Here is a 25,862-nt window from a genome sequence, read left to right on the forward strand (position 1 = left end):
GCAAAACATAGCTAAAAACAGAGAAAAACATACAAAATGCAGGGATGATAACGCAAGGCTCTCTCAAGGGGTGAGAGGATGCTGAGCCTCCCGCTGGCACACGGTGAGGATCGGTGTTTGCTGTCAGTGACTGTGAATAGTTAGGAGGAGTATCTATCATCTGCTCCTCCTCTTCCGGTCCAGCCCCGCCCCAGCAGTGCACCTGACTGTGGAAGGGAGCTTACAACAAGGGATGCGCCATTCCTGTTTGTCTTCCACGTTCCTCTCTAGCTTGGACATTTCATATGGGGCTTGTGGCCACCTTCATCTTCTCCAGAGGAAGTGAACTAACCTTGCCTTCTGGAAACTTCTGGAAAGTTGCCAGAGGTAGTAAAAACCATCACTGCATTGTGTACCAACAGGTCTAGAAACTGCCCAGCAGAATCTCCCATGAGGAAAGATGCTACAACCTTCCAGGGACCAATACCAATGCCCAGGAAGATGGCCTGGGGGGGGGGGCGGAGAGGAGTGCACTGAGGCCTGCCAGGCGCCTGGGTTCACTGCCACTGCCACTGGGTTCACTGTGGGAAGCCATGACTGTCCCCTCGCCACCAGAAGCTGCAGATGGTCCCCAGACAGCAATTTCCCTACTGGACTGCAGCTTCTCGGGCCTCCAGGAGCGGGAGGAATGGATGGGAATAGCTGGGGCTGCAGGTGTGGTCTGCTATGTGGAGGTGGGTTCCTCACTCCAGGAACTCTGGCCCCACTTAGCTATAGGAGCAGGGAGAGAACCATCCAGAAAGTCTGGGCCTGAGCTGGCTGGCCTGGAGCAAGCCACCCCCCCTGCCCTCCATTCTTACCATTTCCATCAGGAAAATGGGAAACTGGGATCTTCTTTGCCCAGAGGGCAGAAGAGTGGACGAGGAAGACTCTCATGGGAAGTGCAGTGGAGGGTGGAGTGAGGAGAGGGGGAGTTTGTGGCTGCTGTTAAGGCAGGTCCCCTCTTCCTCTTCTAGGGAGAATTCCAGACACAGCCTCCAGAAGCAGACATCTCGGACCAACCTGAAGTCCCCACTCAGGCAGCACACAGCCTGCATAGTGACAGCTGCATCCTGCTGTAAATGTGTCACACACACACACACACACACACACACGTGTTTGTCCTATGAGGTTGGCTGCATTATGCCCCCGGACAGTGAAGCAAGACAGGTTGGATAATGTGCCCAAGGCCACACAGCTAGTGAGTGGTGAGTAAATGGACCAGGTAGTCTGGCTCCCAGGCCATGTTTGCACACACACACACACACACATATACACACACTCACACATACACACACACCTTATCCCAGGCCTAAGAAATCAGGAAGATAGGATGAGGTGAGGCTGTAAAGGTCACCATAAATCCTTTTCTCTGTAGGGTTCTCAGTAGAGTGCTCGGAGTGACCTAGTGTGAGAATGAGGACAAGATAGATTGAAAACAGTCACACACACACACACACACACACACACACACACACACACACACACACACACCTTGAGGCAAACAAAATGGCCTGAAACCAACAGATGAACAGGGTACTGGCAACAAATGAGAGACCAAAGAAGACGGGGCTGGAAGCCAAAGTGATTTTTTTCCCCAAATGCTCCTTTTAAAATGATTTCAAAGAGAAGGCATGGGAAGATCCCTAGAGAGACAGATGGACAGGAAACAAGAAATGTGTCGTGTGCAGCCTCTGCCCCCAGAGGCCTCCGCTCTGCCCAGCTCGCCCAGCCGCTCAGCCTGCTCTCCGCGCTCGGCTCTCGGCTCTCATCCAGGTGCCACCCGATGAGAAGGGTCAGTAAAAGTCACCTCCTTAGCTGAGACGCAAGGCCTGGCTGGCCAGGGCCTGAGGTGTGGGGGTTCCGCTGCCACTCATCCATCGATGCTCCTAACCACCAAAGCTACCCCTCTGGGGGCCTGTAAACCCAGCCTCCTGGGTCAGCTCTGAGGGAAACTCAAACCACCCAGGCAGAGCTGTTTCCGCCAGCAGGTGGCCTTGTGGGGTTCTGTGAGCCCAGGTGTGAATGAAGGGGACCTCACACCCACAGTTCTGTGAGTCCTGACACGTGAAGCCAGCATATCCTGGTCAAGTCCTAGGGTGAGCAGGGGATGGAGGCTGGGCTGCTCTGAGGCTCACTTACCCTGTGTCTGGCTTTTGTTGTGGCTGCCGTCTAGATTGGAGCTGGGAGCCTTCCTGTCGCCTCTCCACCAGGGTCAGCTTGGCTTTCCTCATAGCATGGAGGCCTCCGGGTATGGTCCCCAATGTCTTATGGACAACTGGAGCCTTTTAGAGGAGAAGTCCCACCAGCCCACAAGACAGAAACTCCATTACCTGAGAAGTCACAGCGCCACCTTCCAGCCTCACTAGCCGCAAAGGCCCGCTCAGCGTCCAGGAGAGGGGACGATGATCCTCTCGTGCCATTAAGGTGACACCATAAGAGGAGCATCTGAACAGGAAGTAGTATCCTAGCCCTTTCTAGAAACCACTTGCCCTTTGCGGACCTCCTTGCGTGGACAAAGTAAGGAAAGCTTCTAGAACAAATGATCACCTGTGTCCTCAACGTGCCCCCACCCCCAGGCAGATCTATGAGTATTCAAAGCCCCTTGTACATTAGCAATCCCAGAGGATGGACAGGAAATCTCATGAACCAAATGAAAATTCTCACCTTATATGGCTTATTAAATCAGTTAAGAACACCAGGCAAGAAGCAAGGGGGGAGAGCTAGGTAGGTAACATAGAGGTGAAGGTACCCGTGGAGATGGAGGAGCACCCCCCTCTTCAGTCCCAGGGTGTGAAGGTTCATGTGACCTGTTTTGGTTTCATCAGCTTTGTCCCTGCAGCAGGGTGATGAGGAGAAGGATCAGGGAAACAAGGGGCTCAGCCGACAGAAGCCGCGTGGAACCAATCCCCACATGTTTCATCAGCCGAGCGGGGCGCGGGGCCAGCTCCTGCTTCCCCATCAGCCTGACAAGCAACTATTCAATGCCTTCAAGATTCAACCCCACTTGATGCTTTGTTCAAGTATAAAAAGGCATTTCTACAGTAAGCCTTAATAGATGTCTGAAATGTTTGAAGTAAAGAATTGGCTAATTTTCTTGGCCACAGGGCACATGGGGCTGGAATGAATGCCACTAGTGGGTGGCTGATTTAAGATGCTGAGAACATTGAGGGTGGTAGGTGCCTCCTGTATGTGCAGTGCCAGGCAGAGTCGAAGCCTTGCTGTTTTCCCCTCCTTCCTGTCTATCAGTAATATCCTATGTATCCCTTTCCTTTTTTAAATCTCTGTTCAACATATACCCTCTATATTTCAGCTGTTTTCCATGTGGACCAGCTACTTGTTTTATATGTAGTTTGTATTGCATCAATTAGTATTCTTTGTCTATGTGTGTATGTATGTGTGTGTATATATATAGACATACATTCACAGGCTGGTAGTAGGGTGTGAATTCAGTGCCTTACGTTCTTGTTTGTCTTTTGCTGCTCAAGGCTAGAACTCTACCACTTAAGTCACACCTCCATTTCTGTCTCTCTGCTGGCTAACTGGAGATAAGAGTCTTATAGATGTTTCTGTCTCAGCTGGCCTTCTGATCTCAATTCTCATATCTTAGCCTTCTGAGTATATAATATATACATTGAACATCCCTAATCCAAATGTCTAAAATCCAGACTGTTTTGACCATCAATATGATGCCCCAGGTCTGATGGTTCAGTGGTACACAAAGTTTGTTTCATGCCCAAAACTATTTAAAGTATTGTATAAAATGACATCCAAAGCCCAGTGCCAGTGGCTCATGCCTGTAATCCTAGCTACTCAGGAGGCTGAGATCTGAAGACTGAGGTTCAAAGCCAGCCTGGGCAAGAAAGTCTGTGAGACTCTTATTTCCAATTAATGACAGAAAAAGCCAAAAATGGTGCTGTGGCTTAAAGTGGTAGAGTGTTAGCCTTGAGTAAAAGAGCACCGGGACAGTGCCCAGGCTCTGAGTTCAAGCCACAGGACTGGCCATAAATAAATAAATGACAAAGTATACATGAAACATAAATGAAATTTGTATTTAGGTTTAGATTATACATCCATGCTACCTCACTATCTATATGAAAATATTCCCAAATCAGGAAAAAAATATTTGAAATACTGTACTTCAGATACCAAACATTTCAGATAGGAAATTCTCAACTTGTATAAGAAGCTACCAGATGCCATGATAGGGGTGGCTAAGCCAGAGAAAGGAGAGGAGTCTGGAGTTTGAGGGTTTGGTCTGTAATAATAAATAGGGTTGTTAGAGAAGGGCTTACAAAGAAGGTGACATTAGATGACATCTAGAGGTATGGGAGCAAGTTGGCACCAAGAATGCATGGGGCACAGTGTTCTAGGCAGAGGGAGCAGCCAGTGCCAAGGCCCTGAGGATATAACCAGAGATGTGTTTTGGGTTTTAAATATTTTTAATCTCTCTATCGCTGTCAGAGCAAGTTCTTCCAAGGATACACACAAGGAGGAACGAGCAGCATAGGCCAGGCCTACCATATTTGGGATGGTCCTTAGAGTCAGCAGCTGCTCCTTGTCTTCCCCACAAACAGCCCAATGGCTTCCCAGAGGGACCCACTTCAGAACAAAGGGAAAGTTGGTCCCTAATGCTAAATCCAGATTTCTACCCTTTTAAGAAGAAGTTGCTTTAAATCCAAATGGAACACTTCATAATTTTCTTGGTGGGGGGTTGTAGGCCTTGAACTCGGGGCCTGAGTGTTGTTCCCTAAGCTTTTCTGCTCAAGGCTAGCTCTCACCACTTGAACCACAGCTCGTCTTCTGGCGTCTCATGGACTTTCCTGCTGGGGCAGCTTTGAATCCTCGGATCTCAGCCTCCTGAGTAGCTAGGATGACAGGCATGAGCCACCAGTGCCCAGCCATTTTATAAATGTTAAGTCTAGTGCTCTTCGATGACTTCTGTGTATGTGCCTTTAAAAAATATTTTTAAAATTAAAAAAATTTGTGCCTGGGGCTTGAACTCAGGGCCTTGGGCACTGCCCCTTAGCTTTTTTCACTCCAAGATGACGCACTCCTCAGTTCCACTTTTTAGTGACTAGAGATAACAGTCTTAATGACTTTCCTACCCAGGCTGCCTTTGAACCAAGATCCATAGATCTCAGTCTCCTGAGTAGCTAGGATCACAGGTGTGAGCCATTTGATGCCTGGCTCCTTACTTCATTTTTTTTTTTGAGGCCAGTATATCTGTGCCATCCGGAGAAGGCAATACTGACAGTTGAGCACACAGCCAGATGATAACAGAGCTGATACGAATCCATGCTGTCCCCTCGGCAGCCCTATTTTGAGTCAGGTGTCTTTTCCAGGGTGGTTGTTGGGGATTCAGGCTGGCTTCCAGAAGATCTCAGCCTGGGAAGCCTCTGTGGCTGGGAAAGTGTTCTCTGACCCTTCATGGCCCCCAGTCTTGCCCACTGAGTCAGTGTCAGCCGCAGGCTCCCTATCCTGGACCTATAGATTCCACACCTGCATTCACATCCTTCCTCCTCCAGCTCTTTGTAGTTAGAGCAAAGGTCTATGGCCCAAACGACCTGGTGGCCACACTTGAGAGTGCTGCTCTGAAGGCTGGGCATGCTGCCTGCTGCCCACAGGCGTGATGAGGAAGGAAGGAGGTAAGGACTGCTTTGTGTGGCCGGTGTGCAGACAGTGCCAGGGATATTACCATTTGCATGGTGGTAGGTTAAGGCTTAGGCTGGGGGTACAACAGAGCAATCGTCCCCCACCGCCCCTCAGTCTGGCCTTGAGAATCCTAAGGGACGTAGCATCCACGGTGGGGCCTCGGGGTCAGGACCAGCTCCTCTAGGCTCTTTCACCATTTTCCATCTTTCCTTTCTTTCACAAGCTGCAATAATTTAACAACGTTGGGAATAAGGAAAGATAGCTGGGAGTGTAAATGTAAAATGGCTTAAATTAAAATATAATTGAAATAAATTAAATTAAATGGGCAAATTTCCGGCGCTCATCTCTCAGGCCACATTATTTGTGGCACTGCTGAGAAGAGGGCCTTGGAGAGCCCTGGGGCCACCCAGCTGTGGAGATGACTTCCAATTGCTTCCAGCAACTTCTCTTAGTTGGGGGAGGTCCTGGGTTAATCACTGGAAGCCAGAGGCTCAAGGCCAGCCACACCCACATCTCCTCTGTATTTTTTCCTCCTGGAGGGCTGTGGCCAGGTGAGATGGGGTCCCTAACCCTCAGCTTCTGTGCCCTTGGCTTGAGGAGCGGTACTGGCAGGTGTGGGGCTCAGAGCAGTACTAGGGTCACCTTGATTTCCTTAGCCTGATGTTGGAATGAGGGTGGGGTCCCTGCCCCTCTGTAGGGCCCAAGCTTCCCTTCTCATCTACCCTTCAGACCTCAGACCACCCCAAACCAGACTCCAGAGAGGGTGCAGTCATGGCCTGGGCCTTCTTTCAACTTCACTTTACCTCCCTACCCCACCCAGGTAGCAGACTGGGTTTCTTTTAAGTGCTAGTTTGGAGTGAAAAATTCCTATACAGACCAGGGACCTGTGGCTCATGCCTGTAATTCTAGCCACTGTGGAGGCTGAGTTCTGAGGACAATAGTTCAATAGCCCGGGCAGGAAACATTAAACACCCAAGAAAAGCTGGAAGTGGAGGTGAAGCACCAGCCTTGAGTTAAAAAGGTAAGGGATAGCACCTAGGGCCCTGAGTTCAAGCCCCAGGACTAAGCATCACGATTGGTACAAACAAATCATGTCAGAGGCTGGGGATATGGCCTACTGGCAAGAGTGCTTGCCTCACATACATGACGCCCTGGGTTCAATTCCGCAGCACCACATATACAAGAACCGGCCAGAAGTTGCGCTGTGGCTCAAGTGGCAGAGTGCTAGCCTTGAGCAAAAAGAAGCCAGGGACAGTGCTCAGGCCCTGAGTTCAAGGCCCAGGACTGGCAAACAAACAAAAAATCCTGTTAGGTGCCAGTGACTCACATCTGTAATCCTAGCTACTTGGGAGGCTGAGATATGACAACTGTGGTTTGAAACCAGCCTGAGCAGGAAAGTCTGAGAGACTCATCTCCAGTTAGCCAGCAAAAAGGCAAAAGTGGACCTGTGTCTCGTAGAGTACTGACCTGAGCAGAAATGCTCAAGGACAGCATCCAGGCCCCGAGTTCAGGCCCCACCACCACCACCACCACAACAACAACAACAAAATCCTGTGCATTTTGCACTTAGTTTCAAAGTGTATTCTCACTTGTTTTACTTATATTTACCAGCAAGTGAAAGTGACAGGCCTGGAGGCAGTGTCCCTTTATCCTAGATCTGGGATCCCAATCCAGAGGCCTGGTGCTCTTGCCTGAAAACCAGCCTCCTGGCTGGCTGCACATCTGTCCCCCTTACTCCTAGGCCTGAGGCTTAGAGGTGGGAAGGTCCCCTTTACAATGAGGGGATGAACCTTGAGGACATTATGCTAAACGAAACAAAGCGTGCAGAAGGGCAGTACACTTACGTGAGGCCAATTTGGGGTTACCGGAAGCAGAATGGTGATGGCCAGGACTTGGGGAAGTAGTGTTTCCTGGGTATGGGCTTCCATTCTGCAAATGAAAAATGGATGGCATGGCTGCCAAGGAATGGGGCTTAAGGCCTCTGAATTGTACACTTAAAAATGGTTAGGATGTTGATTTTACACTATGAAGATTTATCACAATTATAAAGAACAAAGAAGCTAGGAGTCCGGGGCTCATACCTATAATCCTACCTGCTGAGGAGGCTGAGAACTAAAGACCCATGAGATTCTTACCTCCAATTAACCACCACAAGGTTGCCAGTGAAACCGTGGCTCAAGTGGTAGAGCATCATCAACCTTGAGTGGAAAAAAAAAACCTAAAGGATAACGTCCAGGCCCTGAATTCAAGCCTCCAAACTGGCAAAAGAAAAAGAAACGTTAAATCAACAACAACAACGAAGGATCCAGATGTGGTGGCATATGCCTATATTCCAGATGCGGGAGGATCTTGAATAAAAGATGCTATATAAAAACACACAGTATATACAAGACAAAAAAAAAATCTTCCCTGGGCCTGCTCCGCAGGGAGACGGCGGTGGGGAAGGTAACACAGCCCCTGACTCCTATCAATGGAGACTAGGGGAGGGGATTCCACTTTCTAAGGCTCACAGCTAGAGCCTGGCTGCTCCAGAGAGAGGATTCTGACGCCACCGCCCCCCCCCCCACCCCGCCCATGCGCCTTCTCAGGTGGTGACCCAGCAACTATCGAGGTCCAGGATGGGTCTGGCGAAGCTTTCCTTCTAGCACCAGCCCCTCACCCACCCTACCCCTCTTCTAAAGGGGTACCCGTAACCCTTCCTCCTTCCTCGGGCTGTAAGAAGGCTGATTAATTAATTAATCCTTGTTAAATGCTCAAGCACAGGCTAATGGGCGATAGGCATCTTCATTATTATTTTTAATCAGACTTTGCAATTTTATAGCTCCCATCACCCACAGCCATCAAGTGTCTCTCCAAGTTAATTAAACCTGCCAGGGATGCGCCAAAAGAGGGAGGAGAAGGTAGAGGCTGGGCTGCAGGAGCGCCCAGAGGTTCCTATTCCCCTCAGGCCCCTGCTTTGGAAGGATAGGAGAGAAAATGGGTGCGGGGACTGGCCCGCCTCTGCTCACCCTCCTTCCTCTCATCTAAATGAGTCCACAGGGAACGCAGGGATGGATGGGAGTGGAGATAGCCACAGGCAGCACTAGTGTAGTCTCTGGCTCTTACTCAGGAGCAGGTTTCCTAAGCAGGCGGGAAGACTGGGAGCTGCAAACAGAGATGGGAGCTTCCCTTGTTGCAATGACTTTCTGCAAGGAGCAGCTCTCCGTGGAGTGCTTCCCCTCCACCCTTCTTGCCGTTCACTTTGTGTTTCACCAGTCAGCAAATACATCCTGGATGATCGTGGCCATGCCATGCCTGAATCAGGAGCTGGAGATCAATGAAGGATCCCAGGAGCTTAGAGCCTGGGGACTCCTGGCCAGTGCCTGCCTTCCTGTTTGAACACTTCCCTCCTTGGCTGCCCTGGGCTCTGTGATTCCCTAGGCAGCCGGCTGGAGAGGAAACCAGACAGCAGGAACCTGAGAGTCTGGGGCCAGGACATGGTTGCTGCCAGCTGGGATGAGTGGCTGAAAAGGTTCTGGGGTGCTAGAGATGGAGACCTCCCTATCTAAGCAGCACAACCATCGCCCAGGGTGGCAGCTTGGGGTGTAGCAGGCAGGTAGGAAACAGGAGCCCATGGGACTGAGAACACTTGAGAGCTCTGGCAGGGAGAACCTGAGAAATGCAAGCTGTGGAAATCACGAGTGCTTAGGGACGGGAGCCCCCAGGGACGGGAGCCCCCCACACGACACCCCAGCAGCTGTGTGAGGAGCCTTAGAGCATGGTCTCATAGCCTAGGCCTCGCAGTAGACTGCTTCACCACTCTTCTTTCCAAGGAAGGGAGGCCAGGGCACAGCCTTTTAAGAAGACTGCAGGAGGATTCATTGGAAACTCCTGGAGTGAGATCTCATGTGTGGTAAACTCTCAATTAACATAATTATGCACAGCAACCTATGGATGCTATACAGACCATCTGATAGCAAATCAGGCTTTTCCAGTTTGAAGTTTGAGTTCATTTAAATTATATATGATTGCTCATAGTCCAATTTGTGTTCCGCTTTCAAAAATCTCACTTTCTGGCTGGGATTGTGGCTTAGTGGTAGAGTGCTTGCTTAGCATACGTGAAGCCCTGGGTTCAATTCCTCAGTACCACATACACAGAAAAAGTAGGAAGTGGGAGGGGGAGGGGGAATGAGGGAGGAGGTAACAAACAGTACAAGAAATGTATCCAATGCCTAAGGTATGAAACTGTAACCTCTCTGCACATCAGTTTGACATTAAAAAAAAATAGAAAAAGAAAAAGCTGGAAGTGGCACTGTGGCTCAAGTGGTAAAGCACTAGCCTTGAGCACAGAGAGGCTCAGGGACAGTGCTCAGGCCCTGAGTTCAAGCCCTGGGAGAGGCAAAAAAAAAGTTTCATTTTCCATGGTTTCATTTACCTAAGGCCAACCATGGTCCAAAAATGGGACTCAGAAATTCTTCCTATCCCCCTCCCCCATGATTCATACATTTTTAATTGAGTACCATTCTGAGTAGCAGAACTGCCAGGACACCTGGCCTGTCCTGTCCTGCCCAGGATGGGACCCATGGCTCCCTCCATCCAGGGTAGCCATGCTGCACGCAAGCTATTTGCCCGCTCCTCATGTAGCAGCCTTTCTGCTATCAGATCAGCTGACTGCCATGGGAGCTCAGTACTTGTACATCTCATTTAGTAATGGCCCCAAAGCATGGGAATCTTGATGCTGGCAATTCAGATATTCCAAAGAGAAGCCAGAAATGAAAGGGCAAAAGTACAAGAGGTTGACTTACTCCAAACTTGAGGGCAATGTTACCCTGTCACTGATTGTACTTCTGCACTACTCTGTACTACTGGGAAGTGTGGAATAAATTGATCATGGATACCAATAAAAAAAAAGTACAAGAGGTTGAAAGAGTGACAGAGAGACAGACAGACAGAGAGAAAGAGACAGAGAGATAGAGAAAGAGAAAGAGAAAGAGACAGAGAAAGACAGGGACAGAGGTAGAGAAACACAGAGTGAGAGAGAGAACCCCACATTCGTTTGTTTGTTTTGCTGGTCTTGGGCTTGAACTCAGAACCTGGTACTGTCCCAGAGCCTCTTTGTGCTCAAGGCTAGAGCTCTATCACTTGAGCCATGTGCCACTTCCAGTTTTTTCTGAGTAGTTTATGGAAGATAAGAGCCTCATGGACTTTCCTGCCTGGGCTGACTTCGAACCATGATCACCCTCACCCCCCTGAATAGCTAGGATTACAGGCGTGAGCCACTGGCACCCAGCTCACAAAGCCCTTGTTATAGTTTATTGTTATAATTTTGTTTTATTGTGTATTGCTACTAATCTCTTACTGTGCCTAATTTATAAAGTAGGCTTTATCATAGATAAGTATTGCCGGGCTCGGTTCGCCTCCCCTGGCGCGGAGATCAAGGCTGTGATATGCTTCTAACAACTCCCTTTCTCACCCTCTCCCCTGGTCACCCAACCCGCAGGTAAGGCCAGGATGGAGTGGGGGGCTCAGGAAAGACCTCAGGTGCACGGGGCCGTTCGAGATCGCTTTACCTCCCTCCTTACCGGTGAAGAAAGCCAGGCGTACAGGGACCTCGGAGACGCTTCGTGAGCAATCTGATTCATTAGGCGGGGGGCAAAGGCTAATGGTAGGAAGGGACGAAAGAAGGCTGATCGGCCAGGCGAGCTTGCCATAGGACCCGCCCATGAGCTAATGTCACTTGGAAAGCGCCACGCCAGGGGTGAAAACACCGCGAGACTGGGGGGCACATGGGCTGGCGAGAGAGTTTGGGGGCTGTTGGCAAAGCCGGTTCTTCTGGTTCCCGACCCAGAGAATTGTGGCCTGCTTCTGCATTCCCCAGGGCTGGGGGAAGGGCGGCATCTCGGGCATGCTCTCCAATGCCCATCCCCTAAAGGCCAAGGGTGAATGAACCCCAACAATGTATATATAGGCAAAATACGTCACAACATACATACATAGGATTAGGTTCTATTTGTGATTTCAGACACCCATTGGGAATCTTGGATGAACCCCTGTGGATAAGGAAGAACTATTATGTCAATATATGGATGTATTAATCTTCAAAGTTATCAGGTTAAACCTAAACTCTTCATTAACCTAACAATTTTGTTCCCCCGCTGTCTCCAGAGGTAGCTGCTATTCTGATTTTGATGGAGATCCTTCATATTAGAAATGTTTTCAAATTCATTTGGCATACCCATAGAAAATAGTGTAGTTGTTGGGGGAAAATGGCTTATATCCTGCAACTAGTTTTTCTTGAGTAATGTATTTGTTCATGCATATATTGATAGACTTAAATCTGGTTCCTAACTTCTGCCTGCAGCATAGTTGTCTATTGTACAACTATGCCATGTTTTATTTATCCATGTTACTATTTTGCTATTTTAAAGCAATAATCTTTTAGGGGCATGCCTGAGTACAAACAACCACGTGTACTTGTTTAGTGCTAGTGTAGAAGCACGGCCACTAGGTCATAGGCTATGCACACTCTCCAGTGTTTTACCACTTAAGGAGACTGCTGTAGGGGCTCAAGGACTATGCGGTGGCTTGAACTGGAGGGTAGTAATAAATACTGGGAGAATCAATGGTTTGGGAATCTACTTTAAGGTATGATAGTAGAATGTGCTGTTAGATCAGATACAAGATTAGAGAGACAGAGACACGAAGCTATTGGGACACAAGATGAAATGTCATTTTCTTACATGTGAAGCATGGGGAAAGACAGGAGAAACAAAGAGTTTGGTTTGGGATATGTTAACTTGGAGTTTCTGCAGACAAGCAATTAAGGGAGGCAAGTTCTCAGCATGTGGTATTTAAGTCTTTGGACTTAGAAGAAATCACCTAGAAGTTAAGAAAGGAAGCTGGGGCTGGGGATATGGCCTAGTGGCAAGAGTGCTTGCCTCGTATACATAAGGCCCTGGGTTCAATTCCCCAGCACCACATATACAGAAAATGGCCAGAAGTGGCGCTGTGGCTCAAGCGGCAGAGTGCTAGCCTTGAGCAAAAAGAAGCCAGGGACAGTGCTCAGACCCTGAGTCCAAGCCCCAGGACTGGCCAAAAAAAAAAAAAAAAAAAAGAAAGGAAGCTGGTCACCAGTTGTTCACACCTATAAGTCCAGCTATTCGGGAGGCTTAGATCTGAGAATTGTTATATGGATCCAGCCAAGAAAGATAAAGGCAGATAAACCCCAGAGATTCTTATTGCCAACCAACCAGCAAAAAGCCAGAAGTATAGGTATGGCTCAAGTGGTAGAACACCTGTCATGAGCAGACAAAACCCTGAGAATGGGAGGCCCTCGGTACTGACACAAAAAGAAAAGAAAGAAATATGAGAGAAAAGAGAGAGAGGGAGAAGAGGTCTGAGCATGAACCTGGGGCTCTCAGAATTCCTGTTCTTAAAGAAGAGGAGGATCCAGCACAGGAAATGGAGATAGAGCAGCCAGGCAGGCAAAAGCAGGAAGCTGTAAACAGACGCATTGAATCTGCTGAGAGAGCAAGAAAGACCAGGACTGGGAGACTTCATCATGGCAAAGTGGTTAGTGACCTTGTATCATTTCCTGAATAGATGGGAGCTCAGGATAACATAGACCTCTCCCTTCCTTCCTTCCTTCCTTCCTTCCTTCCTTCCTTCCTTCCTTCCTTCCTTCCTTCCTTCCTTCCATTATTATTCAATCCAAGCCATTGAGTGGAGCTGGGCCAAGGAGGCCAGATAGGTACCCACAGCTGGTGTCAGCAAGCCCAGGGGGAAGCCTGGTGCAGGATGTTCACTTCTGAGTGTGAGGAGGAGGATGGCTATCTGTGATGATGTCATCAACAGGCGCTAAGCCACACATGGAGGTTGAGCCAAGAAGGAATATAGTGGGAATGATAGAGTCAGACTTCTCATTGAAAAAGCAACTGTAAATATGGAAAGGAGAGAAAGAAAGAATCCTATAATGTTGGACTAGAATTCAGACACACTTATATGAACAAATAGCTATACATAGAGAGATAGATGGATAGAGAAATATAGATGAACATTTGTGGAGAGGGAACTGTTCCGTCTATTGAGAGGGACTAGAAACATCACCATCCCACAGCAAAAGACTCAGAGCTGGGTGCTGGTGACTCATGCCTGTAATCCTAGCCACTGAGGAGGCTGAGATCTGAGGATCATGATTTGAAGCCAGCCAGTGCAGACAGATCTAAGAAACGCTTAAATTAACAAACAACAAGCCAGACAATGATGTGTGACTCAAATGGCAGAATACCAGCCTTGAGCAAAAAATAAAAATCAATCTAAGCAAGAACATAAGGCCCTGAGTTTAAGCCTTAATAGTGGAAATGTTTTAAAAGGGGGTTTGGATTTGGTCTATAAAATTATTGTCCCCTAAAAGGAACTATAGGAACTATAGGTCTTTGTAGAAATAGGCAACTCTAAGACAGAGTCAGGAAAATTACAATATCTTGTACTAGAAAATTCAGGAAGTACTCAGAAATACAAAAAGATATCTTCAGTGGGCTTTCACTAGTCAAATCTGGAAATACTTGAACATCAAATTAAATATCAATAACATAATTCAGGGAAAAACAGCAGGAATCCATGAGTCTATACTAAGAGAGAGATCAAGACAGAGAGAAAGGCGATGACAAAGCTTTTCCCTATAGTAGAGTGCCAACTAATAAATACAAAAAGAATGATGGAATCAGAAAATTTGGCATCCCTCATAGAATAATTAACTCAGCCGAGAAACATCAATTGATGCTAAAACTAGTGAGAGGAAGATAAGAGTAGCAGGATATTACAGAGCTTCAAAATCCTTATTGATTACTGAGGGGGAAAAGAGGCTTTCAGAGCAGAAACCTGGCAGTCTATGTCTCAACCCACTAATCAAGTTTAACATCATCAGTGTGGGACAAATTGGAAGCATGTACCACCTGCCAGGGCTCAATGGGAAGATCGTCACTTCTGCGATACTCCTGCCAAAGATGCCTTACCTGAATCTAATCATGAGAAAACAGACAAACCTGAATGGAGGTACACTCGGCCAACAACTAGGCTGGAATCTCAAGATGGCCCAGGTGCTGGGGGCCAAGAAGAAACCAGCAGAATCATTCTGATCTGAAAGAGACTAGATATGAAAAGGAAACAAAGCATTGTGTGGTTGCAAGACTGGGTTCTTTGGGTAGAAAGGACATGATTGAGAGTCAGTGACATTTGAGTGAAGAGGGCAAAGCAAGAGGTTGTATGTACCAGTGTTCATTTCCTCTTTTTGTTGGTGTATTGTAGCAGAATGTCCTTACTTGTTGAAAACATTAACTTATTCTGGGGGTGATAGAGATTGCATCAGCAACCTACACACAAAGCGTGCAAGGAGGAATAAAAGAAAGCTTTGACATACTCTTAAGTTTTAAATAGCACAAAAGAAAAAAGAAAAAGGAAACAACAAGTAAAAACACAAGAAAGAACAGGGCGCCGGTGACTCATGCCTGTAATCCTTACTACTCAGGAGGCTGAGATCTGAGGATCATGGCTCAAAGCCAGCCCAGACAGGAAAGCCGGTTTGACTCTTATCTCCAATTTCCCACCAGAAAACTGGAAGTGGGGCTGTGGTCTTGAGCTGAAGAGTTTAGGGACAGTGCCCAGGCCCAGAGTTCAAGCCCCATGACTGACACCTCACGCACACGTGCACACACACACCACACAGGAAAGAAGGATGAGGGGACAAATGGATCTGTTGGATGGGACAAATAATTTGGTTTGTTTTTGTCGTTTTGGTGTCAGTGAGCAGAGAAATAAAAGGGGGAGGGGCAAAGGGCTAATCTGAAAAATCTGAGATGAGCAAACCAGTGTGGATCCTGATTTCAACAACGTCTGAAAGGACGCTGGGATGGCCTCAATGTCTACCGCCCAGCCACGTCCTTATACTGACTGCTTGGTCCCAAGGGTAGTGCTAATTAGGAGGGGCTGCGGACCTTGGTGGGGAATGCGGCTTCGTTAGAGGTCGTTAGGTCATTGGGGGTGTGGTCTGTTTCTCTGCTTCCTGGTTTGTGTTGTGCTATAGGAGATTTGCTTTGATATGTGTTCCTCTTCCATTTCCGAGCCCCGAAGCAATGACTCCTCCTGATCTTCAACCGGAACCTGCAGAACTGTGAGCTAAATAAAACTTTTCTCTTTATAAGTTAATTGTATCAGGTACTGTAGTGGGGAGGCCAGATCTGCCCAGTGCCATCAATAGCTGTGGAGGGACTTCAGGTTGACTCCAGCTCAGATTAGAGCAGAAGCCAACTCCATCTCCACTAAGCCCTCCCCCACCCTATTCAGGGAAGCTCCCTTTACTATGTAGATTGACTACCTGAGGCCTGGGAGCTTCAAGGGAACCTGTGTCCTCCTCTTTATTATGATAAGTTATGTAGATTAACCACCTGAGGCTTGGGAGCTTCAAGGAAACCAGCTATGAATAGGCATATCCGCCTGCATCATGTGAGCCCCGCCAAATCCATGGGTCAATTCTAACTAGAATGATAGGTTAGTTCAAATGAATATTATGAGACAGACTGTAACTCTATTGGCCACCTGCGTGCGGCCTAGCATGCTCTGTAAGTGTTGTATCTTCATTGGTCACCTGCGTGTGACAAGTTTGTCTGTGATGTTTGCCTTATAACCAGGCTGGAAGGCCACACGGGGGCGGTCCCAGCTCCCGAGTCTGGGCCGCCCAGGTGTGTACAAGCCCAGCTCCCGAGTCTGGGCTCCACACGTGGTCGGCAGTTTCGGCTCCCGAGTCCGGGCTGCGACCAAGGCCTGTCGGTTCACTTTTTGTTCACTTTTTACTTCCCCAATAAAACTGTCTTTTTGTCACCTTGTAGCTGGAGACTGTGTGGTGGACTCTTGGGAGAACCAGGAATCCCTTCCCTTGGGGGGAACCCTGTTTCATTGTAGCGAACCCCCACTCTACTTCATATTGGTGCATGGGCCGGGAAGAGTCCTTAACCACAATATTTTGTTGGGGAAGACGCCCAGGTGAAGAAAAGGAACCTCCGGAGGAATGAGGTATGTGTAGGGCTGCCTGAGCAGGCCCGTTTTTAGGGCCGCCGAAGTGGGCCCATTCGTAGAGTGCACTGGCTGTAAGGGCCGTCTGCATGAGTGCACTGGCCGTGGAGGCCGTCTGTGGGGCTGCCGAGTGGGCCCGTCTGTAAGTGCACTGGCTGTAAGGGCCGTCTGCATGAGTGCACTGGCCGTAGAGGCCGTCTGTGGGGCTGCCGAGTGGGCCCGTCTGTAAGTGCACTGGCTGTAAAGGCCGTCTGCATGAGTGCACTGGCCGTAGAGGCCGTCTGTGGGGCTGCCGAGTGGGCCCATCTGTAAGTGCACTGGCTGTAAGGGCCGTCTGCATGAGTGCACTGGCCGTGAAGGCCGTCTGTGGGGCTGCCGAGTGGGCCCGTCTGTAAGTGCACTGGCTGTAAAGGCCGTCTGCATGAGTGCACTGGCCGTAGAGGCCGTCTGTGGGGCTGCCGAGTGGGCCCGTCTGTAAGTGCACTGGCTGTAAGGGCCGTCTGCATGAGTGCACTGGCCGTGAAGGCCGTCTGTGGGGCTGCCGAGTGGGCCCGTCTGAATCTGAAGGTGCACCGTCTGTAGGCCTAAGACAGAGAGAAGCTGGACGCAGCAGAGCTCTCTAAGGCCGGGGTGGTCAAGGGACGCCTTGACTCCCTTCTGGAAGTCCTCATTGGGGAGGACATGTATAAATTGTAAAAAAATCAGCAATTCTGACCTTGTTCCCTGTTCGGCACGTGGTCTTGTCTATCTGTGTTTGTTCACACTCCTACTCCTTTTTGCTAGTGCTATGATTGACTTTCCTCTACAGGGAAGCATGGAACGACCAAAATCCACTGAGGAACTGCTCCTCTACCTGTGTCTGTTCTTGGTTTTGCTTTTGGTAATTGTTGCGATCAGATGTGTTTTACAGGAAAATATGGGACGACAAGTGGCTTCTGCTGAGAAACTCCCCCTAAACCTGATCTTAGAACATTTTAAAGATTTTGAGAAGAGAGCAAAGTTATCTGGTGATTGTGTCTTCCCTGGAAAACTGACTACTTTCTGCCAGCTGGTATGGCCCACCCTCTGTACTGGGTGGCCCCCAGAAGGCACCTTTAATCTCTCACTTGTTTATGAATCCCAGGCAATGATTGTCAGCGACCGAGAATATCTGGACCAGGTTCCCTACATCGTAGCATGGCGCTATTTAATAGAGGAACCTCCAGAGTGGCTGAAACCCCTTTTGCCTCCCGAGAATACCTCCACTGTTTTGGCTTTGAAATCACGGCCGCCGCTGCTTCCTAAACAGCTGAAGGGCATGCTGCCTCTCCCGCCGGAGGAGGAGGAGGAGGAGGAGGAGGAGGATATCTTGCTCACACCCCACTCAATCCCCCCGCGCGTCCGCCATAGGGTGCCTATTGACCTCTCCCTCAGGGAGTCAGATCAAGTCCTCTTGAGTCCATCCCATACTCGCTCTGGCTCTTCATATGGGGAGGCTGGAGGAAGGGACAGGAGAGAGACTCGCCCCTCAGCCCACCAAAGTAGGGATCCCCTTCCTCCCCCTGCTGCACTCCCACTTAGACAGGTGGGACCCCCTGAAGAGGGCCAGGCTCACCCTTATGAGGTTCATGTCCCCTTTGCTTCTAATGATCTATTAAATTGGAAACAACAGAACCCTCCCTTCTCAAAGAAGCCTCAGGCACTAACCTCTTTGTTAGAAACTCTCTTTATGACTCATCGACCCACCTGGGCCGATATCCAGCAACTCCTGGACATCCTCTTCACCACTGAGGAGAAAGACAGGATTCTCCGGGAAGCCAAGAAGCTGGTCCCAGGAAACAACGGCAGGCCATCGGAAGACCCCCTTGAGATAGAGGAAGCCCTGCCTTCCCGGAATCCGGACTGGAACCCGAATTCATCAGCAGGTAGGGAGCGGCTAAAGGCTTATCGCCAGACTATTCTGGGTGGTCTCCGGGCTGCTGGAAAGCGCCCTATGAACTTGTCTAAAGTAGGGGAAGTAAGACAGGGAATGGATGAGTCCCCAGCAGCCTATTTAGAAAGGCTTCTTGATGCTTACCGTACTTATACTCCTATAGACCCAGAGGCTGAGGAAAATAAAAAGGCGATTAATGTAGCATTTGTGGGACAAGCAGCTCCAGACATTAGAAGAAAGATTCAGAAGATTGAAGGGTTTGAAGGAAAAAATTTGTCAGAGTTAGTGGAGATTGCCATCAGAGTTTTTGAAAGGAAGGAGGGAAAGAGGAACGGTGCCAGGAGCCTATTGGGAGGTAGACTTTACTGAGGTAAAAACAGGCAAGTATGGATGTAAGTACCTGCTAGTTTTTGTAGACACCTTTTCAGGATGGACAGAAGCTTTCCCAACCAAGTGGGAAACAGCACAGACTGTAACGAAGAAGCTGCTAGAGGAGATAATTCCCAGGTTTGGACTCCCAGTGGCCATAGGCTCGGACAATGGCCCTGCTTTCATCTCTCAGGTAACCCAGCTTTTGGGTAAGTCATTGGGGATTAATTGGAAATTACATTGTGCCTATCATCCCCAAAGTTCAGGTCAGGTAGAGAGGATAAATAGAACTCTAAAGGAGACCTTAACCAAATTGACCCTTGAGACTGGCGAAAACTGGACGGCCCTCCTACCATTTGCCCTTCTGCGGGTACGCTGTACACCATACTTTAAGGGCATCACACCTTATGAGATAATGTTCGGGAGGCCTCCTCCCTTATGCCCTAAGCTTGGTTCTGAAGCCATAGCTGAATTGTCTAACCAACATTTGTTACAGTCCTTACAGGCCCTGCAGAGAATCCAAAATGAACTTTATTCCCAGATCAAGGCCGCTCATGAGAAGCTGCCTAAAGATGCCCCAGCCTTACACCCTTTTGTGCCAGGACAGGTGGTGTGGGTAAGGCGATATAAGACTGAGTCCTTGGAGCCTCGCTGGAAAGGCCCCTACACTGTAGTCCTGACCACTCCGACTGCTGTCAAGGTAGATGGCCTAAAGACCTGGATCCACGCTTCCCACGTCAAAGCAGCTAACCTGACCAAGGAGGACAAGTGGAAGGTGGTGCAATCTGGTGATGACCCACTAAAATGGACATTTGTAAAACATTTGAACTAGTAATGTTCTTGTGACTTTGATAAAGAGTAAGAATGGACGAGTTTAAGATGGAACTTGGAGTTTGAGCATTACCAAATTTTTGGAGGTTTATTACATTGTCAAAAGAGGAACTGAGGAAAAGACTTTAAAATCAAAAATGCATTTCCAGTCTGTCTATAGGCATTTTTGTAACAGTTTTCAACAGACCCACACAGGACAGGTGATTCCTTAGCAAGTTCCAGGTAAGAGCATACTTAAAAACTATTTCTGTGTGGACCACCTTGTTGCTTTAATTGGAGTAAAGTGGCCTCTTATATGACTCACTGATCTGAAATCTGCGGTTCAAAGCCAGCCCGGGCAGAGAAAGGTCCCTGTGAGAGTCTTCGTCTCTACTCAGCCAGCAGAGTGCTGGGAACAGAGCTGTGAGTTGCTTTGAGGCTCAAAGTGGTAGAGTGCTAGTCTTGAGCTGGAGAGCTGAGGGACAGCACTCAAGCCCTGAGTCCAAGTCCAGTGACGGACCAAGAGAAATGCCAAAGGTGCATTTACCTCTGAGTGGAAAAGTCACTCCTGGGACAAATGGAGCATCCAGAGGCAGCAAGCCACTGCTTGGATGGCAGAGACAGTGTCAGATCTCAGAGTCACCTGTGTTTGGCCTATCAAAAGTTAACTGGAGCCGGGAGGTCCTAAAAGAATGGTTTATAAGCATGCCTTTCTAAATGCCCATGTCTTTCTACTGGGCAGGAACTTGCCAGTCATCTGTGATAGTGGGTAGTAAATCTAAGATACTGGGGAGACATTCTTCCTGTGGTAACCTTCCCACTCCTCTAAGTTAACTGGAGTTGAGAAAAACATGCGTGGCAGGCTACAGAGTCACTCCCAGGAAATGCTTGGAGTGGGAGGTGTATCCAAGTGTATTAGGGTGTCCAGATGAACTAGGGTGCGACCTCAGAGGAGGTATGCCAGTTACCTAGGTAACTGGATGGAGACTTAAAACAGGTGAGAACACCTGTAGCTGTCCTGGGGGTGGACCTCATAGATGACCAGGTTCTTTCTGGGTACAAGCCTAAGAGCAGCAGTGACATCACACTGGCTCTTGTATCATGCTTGCTCTCCCCAGAAACCTGTGGATGAAACCATGTTACAGTCTAGGCAAAAAGCTCTTAGAGAAATCAATGATTTGATTTTCATGTACAAGAAAAAAACGGGGGAATGTAGTGGGGAGGCCAGATCTGCCCAGTGCCATCAATAGCTGTGGAGGGACTTCAGGTTGACTCCAGCTCAGATTAGAGCAGAAGCCAACTCCATCTCCACTAAGCCCTCCCCCACCCTATTCAGGGAAGCTCCCTTTACTATGTAGATTGACTACCTGAGGCCTGGGAGCTTCAAGGGAACCTGTGTCCTCCTCTTTATTATGATAAGTTATGTAGATTAACCACCTGAGGCTTGGGAGCTTCAAGGAAACCAGCTATGAATAGGCATATCCGCCTGCATCATGTGAGCCCCGCCAAATCCATGGGTCAATTCTAACTAGAATGATAGGTTAGTTCAAATGAATATTATGAGACAGACTGTAACTCTATTGGCCACCTGCGTGCGGCCTAGCATGCTCTGTAAGTGTTGTATCTTCATTGGTCACCTGCGTGTGACAAGTTTGTCTGTGATGTTTGCCTTATAACCAGGCTGGAAGGCCACACGGGGGCGGTCCCAGCTCCCGAGTCTGGGCCGCCCAGGTGTGTACAAGCCCAGCTCCCGAGTCTGGGCTCCACACGTGGTCGGCAGTTTCGGCTCCCGAGTCCGGGCTGCGACCAAGGCCTGTCGGTTCACTTTTTGTTCACTTTTTACTTCCCCAATAAAACTGTCTTTTTGTCACCTTGTAGCTGGAGACTGTGTGGTGGACTCTTGGGAGAACCAGGAATCCCTTCCCTTGGGGGGAACCCTGTTTCATTGTAGCGAACCCCCACTCTACTTCAGTACTTTATTGTAATAACAAAAAAGCTGAGTAATCTTTAAGACAAGGAGAGGAATCTGAATACAAATAGAATATTGGAGATGACCAAGAAATCCTTGCTGAAAGTCTAAGTGTGGAAACGTCATTGCAATTGTGTAAGAAAATGTGCATTGTTTTTCATACATATAAATATACTTGAATAAACATGTGGGAGTGAAATGACATGAGGCCTGGGATCGGCTTTGCAATACTTCAGAAAAATAGAGGATAGATAAATCAACTAGAGAAAGACCTTGGGTAATTACTGAATTTATTGTGGATGCTGTATTAGTCAGCTTGGGCTGACATCACAAAATACCGCAGACCTGGTGGCTGAAAGAAGAGAAACATGTTTCTCACAGTTGTGGGGGTTGGAATTCTACGATCAAGGAATACCCTGGTCTCTCTTGTGTTGCCCATGTGTCTCCATGTGTCTTCACATACTTTGTCCACGGTCTGTGTCATTTGTGCCCTAATCTCTTTTTCTTAAGGACACCAGTCATATTGGCCCACCCATATGACTTCATTACTCCCTTAAAGGTTCTATTTCCAAATACAATCCCATTCTGAGCAATTGGAGGTAGGGCTCTAACATCTGGATTTGCAGGGGACATGATTTTACCTATAACTGGCTTTCTCTCGCATTGATGAAAACGGGTAGAGGGCCCACTGAAAATGAGTCTTTGGGAATTTTTTAGGGGATGGACAAGCAGATGGCATCACAGGGGCTGAAATTTTCTCTTTCTTTTAAAATGACTGTTATTATGACATATTCACATGCCAATAGAAAGGATCCGATAGAGAATAAAAACAGGTGTACGGTCAAATATGTATATAAAGGGGAAATGTAGAAGGAAGTCTTTGAGTTGGCAAGAGTGTGAAAAACAGGAGCAAATAGAGGTGTTGCTATGTCTCTGATAACTTGAAGAAGGAAAGCAGACTCGGGGTAGGGGCCACTGGGCCAGGGGCTGACTGGGCACTGACTGCTATGGTGGTGTGTGGCTCCTCCCCCAGTGAGATCAGAAGCAAGGCCATCAGTGACCAAGTGATGGAGATTCTAGAAGTGAGAGGGTGTGAATGTTCGGTTAGGAAAGTATGGAGCAAACCAAACAGAAAAATGGAGAAGCAATCCAGGAATTCATTGATGGATGGCTAGCCACTCTAGAATCATTTATGGAAACACCTGTCTTATATTGACTTGCTTTTGCACCCTTGTCAAAAAAATCACCCTGGACTTTTTGTGTTTGGGGTTCTGTCTTCTCTCTCATGGAGTGACACATCTGTCTATCCCTTTGGCAATGTCAGCCAATCTTGAGTACTTGAGTTTGTTTGTGTCTGCAAAATGCCTTGCAGGAGGTTGATGGAAACTATTGTAAGTCCACAAATAATTCAAGAGGGAATCAACCTCTTTCCTGTAAGGTTCTCTCCCTGAAGGCTGCATGTAGATGCCCCCACCTCATTGAGTCTCCATCCATTTACCTGGGTAACCAGCAGACCTGGAAGCAGTTACCTCCCCTTTCCCTGAGGTCACATCCTAATCCACCTGGCCACACCCCTTGCCCCTGCCCTAGATAAGGCAGGGCTGGGTGGGGGTTGTCCCTTCTCTCTCTTCTCTCCCTTCTCTCCAGCCATGGATCACCTTGGCCACAGGCCAGCAGTTCGGTAATAAACTTTCTCTCCTGCCTGAATACCGCATGGCATTCTCCTTTACCGGCTACCTACTTAAAAAAACCTAACATTTCCTATACTGATTCTTCTAATCCATGAACACAACATCACCCTCCAAGTACTTATGTCTTTGATTTTTTTTTCAGCAATGTTTCATCGAAGTAATGAAATTTAGATAGGGTGAAAACAAGTATATCTGAGAGACCTTCAACTGGAAATCATGGCCTTAATTTTCTAGTCAGCCTTACTAAAATTTAGTGAGATTTTGAACAAGTTTATCTAAGAAATATCTTGGTTTGGTATGCTTTGAGTTGTTCTTGAGTCGTTCACTTTACTTGCTGATACTGTCTGTGTGTTCTTTTTTTTTTTTTTTTTTTTTTGGCCAGTCCTGAGTCTTGGACTCAGGGCCTGAGCACTGTCACTGGCTTCTTCCAGCTCAAGGCTAGCACTCTGCCACCTGAGCTACAGCGCCCCTTCTGGCCATTTTCCATATATGTGGTGCTGGGGAATTGAACGGAGAGCTTCATGTGTAGGAGGCAGTGCTCTTGCCACTAGGCCATATTCCCAGCCCCCTGTATGTTCTTGAATTTAAAAAAAAACAACACTTTTTTTTTCATTGTCATCAGAATTTACTGAGCATTTATTATATTCCAGGTCCTGGGCTAAGTAATTTCCATGATTATCATATTTTATCCTCAAAAATTCCCGTATGAGATAGACACCACAATCATCCCTATTTTATAGACGCAGAAACTGAGGCATGGAGGTTTTAGTAACTTGTCCAAAGACATCAAAGTACTTAATAGTAGAGCCAAGGTGTTGATCTGGTTCCCCAGGTTGAAGCCTATTTTCATAACTATATGAAAACCCCACATGTATAAATAGAGAATCTAAATAGGACAGAATCTGTCAAACTACAAAAGGACTTGGCAGAAAGTTCTCTAAATCTCAAACTCTCCTATAACTTTAATAGATCCAAACAAATAATTTGAGCTTGTAAAGTTTCTTTTCTTTTTTTGAGGTACTGGAGGTTGAACTCAGGGCCTTGCCTTTGGTAAGGGAACTACTCTACTACTTGAACCAAATTCCTAGTCCTTTTGCTTTTCATTTGTTTTCGTAGAGTCTCCTGCTCGCTTCCCCTCAGCTGGCCTCAAAGTGCAATTCTACTTCTGCCTCTCAAGCAGTTGAGACCACAGGTATGAACTGTCTGTCATCCCTGGTTTGCTTTTTTTTTTTTTATTATTAATTGGACATAAATTTTTTACAAGGTGTTGTGCAAAGAGGGTGCAGTTACATAGTAGGGCAGTGTGTACATTTCTTGTGATATCTTACGACCTGTTTTTCTATCCCTTGTCTAGGTCAGGTTGACATATATGCAATATACAATGTATCAAGAACATATACAGTATTCACAGACTTGGTCTCTACTGTCTCTCCGTCTCCCTTTCTTTTTTTCTTTGGCCAGTCCTGGGCCTTGGACTCAGGGCCTGAGCACTGTCCCTGGCTTCTTTTTGCTCAAGGCTAGCACTCTGCCACTTGAGCCACAGCGCCACTTCTGGCCGTTTTCTGTATATGTGGTGCTGGGGAATCAAACCCAGGGCCTCATGTATACGAGGCAAGCTCTCTTGCCACTAGGCCATATCCCCAGCACCCCCCCCCCCCCGTCTCCCTTTCTTAACAGTCATATATCAGGGAGATCATGCCCCTTTGTTTTCTGTGTTCTAGGCTTGTCTCACTCAACATTATTTGTTCAAGTTCTGACCATTTCCCTGCGAATAACAGTATTTCACCATTCCTAATCGCTATGTAGTATTCCATTGTGTATAAGTACCATATTTTTTGGATCCATTCGTCTGTGGAGGGGCATCTGGGTTGTTTCCATATTTTGGCTATTGTGAATTGTGCCGCGATAAACATGGAAGTACAAATGCCTTTTTGATATCTTGGATTTTGCTGTTTAGGATAGATGCCTAGGAGTGGTATGGCTGGGTCATAGGGTAGGTCTATATTGAGCTTTTTGAGAAGCCTCCATACTGTTCTCCAAAGTGGTTGTACTAATTTGCACTCCCACCAACAAGGGAGAAGGGTTCCTCTTTCCCCACAGCCCCTCCAGCATTTGTTGTTTCCTGAGTTCAGAGTATAGGCCATTCTAACTGGGGTGAGGTGGTATCTCAGGGTTGTTTATATTTGCATTTCCTTTACTAGCAGGGATGTTGAGCATTTCCTCATATGTTTCTTTGCCATTTTTATATCTTCTCTTGTGAAGTCTTTCTTTAGCTCTTTTGCCCATTTCCTAATAGGTTTATTGGGCTTGAAGGGGCTTAGTTTTTTGAGTTCTCTGTAGATGACCTATATCAGGCCTTTGTCTGTTACTGTGCTGATAAATATCCTTTCCC

This window comes from Perognathus longimembris, chromosome 2 (assembly GCF_023159225.1).
Source record: "Perognathus longimembris pacificus isolate PPM17 chromosome 2, ASM2315922v1, whole genome shotgun sequence".
Lineage (NCBI taxonomy): Eukaryota > Metazoa > Chordata > Mammalia > Rodentia > Heteromyidae > Perognathus > Perognathus longimembris.